This window comes from Budorcas taxicolor, chromosome 15, assembly GCF_023091745.1.
Source record: "Budorcas taxicolor isolate Tak-1 chromosome 15, Takin1.1, whole genome shotgun sequence".
In the NCBI taxonomy this organism is placed as follows: Eukaryota; Metazoa; Chordata; class Mammalia; order Artiodactyla; family Bovidae; genus Budorcas; species Budorcas taxicolor.
This window is the reverse complement of record NC_068924.1, coordinates 48240521-48244746: the sequence shown is the minus strand read 5'-3', so window position 1 is coordinate 48244746 and position 4226 is coordinate 48240521. Positions and strand designations below refer to the sequence as shown.

Here is a 4226-nt window from a genome sequence, read left to right as displayed (position 1 = left end):
GAAGAATGAAGCATCACAGATGGATTTTCTCTTCATGTGGGTGTGTACTGAAGTCAAATGAAGGAAGTATGATCCAAGGTGGCTGAGAACTAAAATCTTGATATGATATGCTTGATGGGGTGGAGGTGGGGATGAGGATCTGGTAAATTCTAAATGGAGATTGGGTGTCTTTAATAATATTAGAAGATCTGAGACTTTAAAAATCTGCTTACAAGAACAGTAATATACCTGGTTGATAGAGTAGAATGTCTGCTTCTGCAAGAGGTTATAGGGATTGAATGAAACATACATATGAAGCCCAGTGAAAGTCTGAGGTAAGCAGTGGCTTGTTACTGAGAGTTTGTTTCCAGAGATGAACCCAAAGTAGGCATTGCAATGTGTAGAAGGCTCGCTCTTGACCAGCACCCTGACAGTGGCCAATGGCAATTACCTGGTAATTTCACTGTTCAATAAACACACATACAGGAGCATTGCAAAATGGTTTTTCCTTCTTTCTCCCTCTGTCTCTGTCTCTCTCTCTGTCACAATAAACTGTCTCCGTCTCTAAATTAATAATGTTTACACGCTTATTTTATTTTCTCAACATGATATGTTTGCCATGGAAATATGGAGTTATACTATGGGTGAAAACAGAAGTCTGTGCTACTTTATCCTGATCTTGAACCACTCTGCCTCAAGTTGAGGTCCCAGAGAAAGTTCTTTTGTTTCATTATTTAAATTTATGGGGCTTCTCCTGATAGCTTCTCCATCATTTTGAAGGCATTCCAACAGTACTCTTCTCTGTTTCCGTTAGATAATTACAGAAAACGATTATCATTCCTATAATACCTTGTTATTCCAGACAGTTTTAATATGCCTTCCCCAGACCCATAATGACCTGAAGCCTTCTAATTTATCTCTACCCACATTTTTCTTGTCTTAATCAGGCAGAAGGAGTGAACTCAGTCGCTAATTCTGAAATAGTGATCAAATTATCAGGTTTTCTCAGAGGAACTGATGGAGAGTGAAGAGTGAATAAAGAAGTTGTCGCATACCACTGGAAACGACCTCAAACACAACAATCTAAAATGAGCCATTATGAAACGGAATCACTTCGGGAAAATAGAGACATCAATGGAAATCTACTGAATTGTATTATTATCCTTTTATTATTATCTTTCTTTCTGGGCTCTGGGCTCTTTCAAGTACAGAGGTATGTGCCCACTGGTGTCTGCTCTTGGGCAGGCATCTCTGAATGTTTGTGCTTTTTTCTTGTAATAATATGTATCTCTGATATTTTGTTTCTGTCTTTGACAGGATACTAGGCTTGATTTTGGAATTTTCTCTATGTCAATAAATGATGAATGAATTATTAGAGAATTTCTGCATTTTCTAATTATGGAAGTGTTGTGTGCATTCATGCCTGTGATTTTACTTTCTCACTTGCCTATTTCATTTTGGGTTGTATCTGCATCCTCATATGTGTATCCTTGATTTTTCATGTGTCCCTCTTTAGCTAGGGACTTCATAAAAGGTATGAGGACTGCTGAACTATCCCATACTTCATGCTATGTTCTATGTTTTATAGGTTTGCCATGGGCTTGATAATAAACCTTCATGTATGCTCAGTCATGTCTGATTCTTGGTGACTATGATTCTTGATTCAGGCTTCTCTGGCTGTGTAAAATTTCCTGGCAAGTATACTGGAGTAGGTTGCCATTTCTTCCTCCAGGGATGATAAACCTAACATGTTAAAAAAAATAGAACTAAATCTGTATAAGTATTACATTCTTTACACTGGACCATTTAAAATACTATGGCTTGATTTAGAATTTGAAAAAAACAACAATAAATCCTTCCAAAGCAAAATTTTTCATTTCATATTATATTGAAGTAATATTAATCATTTTTTATAACCAATTGTTACTGAAATTTCTTTTGTTCTTCCTCCTTCCAGTAGTGACAGCTTTTCCTATCCTGTGATTTAGCAGGATGTTTTGTCACAACAGGGGCATTTTTCACCCGCTCACATGTTCCTCATCAGAATCCCAGGTCTGGAAGAAGTGCACGGCTGGATCTTCTTGCCTTTCTGCTCTGTTTACCTGTGGCTTTACTAGGCAATGCCACAATTCTGCTGGTCATCAGTATGGACCAGACTCTCTGCGAGTCCATGTTCTAGTTTCTGGCCATCCTTTCAACAACTGATTTGGCCTTTTCAACAAACTTCAGTACCCCGTATGCTGGGTATCTTCTGAGATTATGTTCTTCATGAGATCAATTTTGGAGATTGTGTGGCCCAGGTGTTTTGATCCATGCTTTCACTGGCATCAAGGCTGAGGTCCTGGTGGCCATGGCATTTGACCGTTGTGTGGTAATTTGTGCTCCACTCCACTACATGACCATCTTGACATCCTGCGTGTTGCTGGGCATGAGTTTGTACACTTTAGTTTGTCCAGATCTGCATATACTTCCCATGATCTATCTCATCTACCACCTACCCTTTTGCCAGGCTCATGTAATAATACTTCATTCCTACTGTGAGCACATGGGAATTACAAAACTGTCCTGTGGAAACAATTATGTCAATGGTAATTATGGGCTCTTTGTGGTCTCTTTTTCTCTCCTGCACCTAGTCCCTGTTGGCATCTCCTATATTTACATTCTCCGTGCTGTTTTCCATCTGCTATCCCAAGACGCAAGGCTAAAAGCCCTAAGCACATGTGGCTCCCATGTTGTTCTCCTCTGTGTTTTCTATCTTCCCTCAGTCTTCTCCTTCCAGGCAAAACATACCCTGCTATATTCACATTCTTTTTGCCAACCTCTATTTGGTTATCCCACCCTCACTCGATCCCAGTATTTATGGTGTGTGGACGAAACAGATATTCCTTTATTAAAATATAAGAAGTATTACTATGTTCATTAAAAAGCATTTTGATCCAGAAAGAAAACCTGTGTGTGATCTTTCCAGAAAGATGGTGTGTCTAAATTTAGTGCTATCAAACTCCATGCTGGGGATTTGATTTTGGTTCATTAATGATTCTATACTTTGAATAATCTGTAAAATGTTTCAATTTCAAGTGCTGATTCCTATTGTGGAATTAAGAACTGTTTGTATGACTTCACTCTGAATGTGGATAATATGTGCAACAATCTGCCTAGCGTAATATTTCTTAATACTGTTTTCCCCCCAATTTTCCCTCTCAGCTTAACGAAAGAAAGACAAGGAAATGTATAACAAGAAACTTTGTTCCCATTAAATGGTTGTAAATATATTATTTATATTATTTATCTTAAATGTTAATTTTAATCAAACATATGAGGTATTTAAGTTGAAATAACCGATTCAGAGACAACGTGACTACCAGAGGCTTTTTGTCTTTCTGAGAGTCCAAATTTATCACTTTAAATTCAATAATTTCTGGGTAATGAAATTGTGATTTTTAATTCATGTAAATAGTAGCACTATATATGACCTCACAGTTTTTTCACTTAATATTAAACTTAGAGATCTATCTATGCTAATACAAATAAGACATAGTTATTTCCTTTAAAACTTAGTTATTTTCTTTAAAACTTTCCTTTAAAACTTCATTTGCATTTTATTTTTCCTCATCTTTTGATAACATGAATAGTACTTTAGTTATTTTTAATTTAGAATCAATGTGACATCTTTATGAATTATTTTTGTGCATATTTGAAAATTTTCTAAAGTTTCTATATTTGGAATTGTTAGAGAGTAGGCTACAGACTAAAAAGTATTGCTTTCTTGGATTGTATTTCTTATTTATTGTAATTTCCTTCCCACCTCACCAATTTTTCTGCCTAGCTTCATAAAATTCTCATTGTATGAGTTGAGTGCACTTGACATTAACACTTTCCTATAAACCCTTTGCATTTACTACTTTATTTTTACATTAAATGTAGTCATTGCTGCTGCTCTTAAGTTGCTTCAGTCCTGTCTGACTCTGTGCGACCCCATAGACGAAAGCCCACCAGGCTCCCCCACCCCGAGATTCTCCAGGCAAGAACATTGGAGTGGGTTGCCATTTCCTTCTCTGATGCATAAAAGTGAAAAGAGCAAGGGAAGTTGATCAGTCGTGTCTGACTGTTAGTGATCCCATGGACTGCAGCCTACCAGGCTCCTCTGTCCTTGGGATTTTCCAGGCAAGAGTACTGAAGTGGGTTGCCACTGCCCTATCCAAATGTAATCATTACCGATTATTTTACCTATGGCACCACCTTCAATC

The 4226-nt window shown here is 37.3% G+C and overlaps 1 pseudogene; it reads left to right on the top strand.

Moving 5' to 3' along the window:
• The first annotated feature begins 1971 nt into the window (after window positions 1-1971).
• Window positions 1972-2873, top strand: LOC128059894 (olfactory receptor 52J3-like; annotated as a pseudogene).
• The last annotated feature ends 1353 nt before the right edge of the window (window positions 2874-4226 follow it).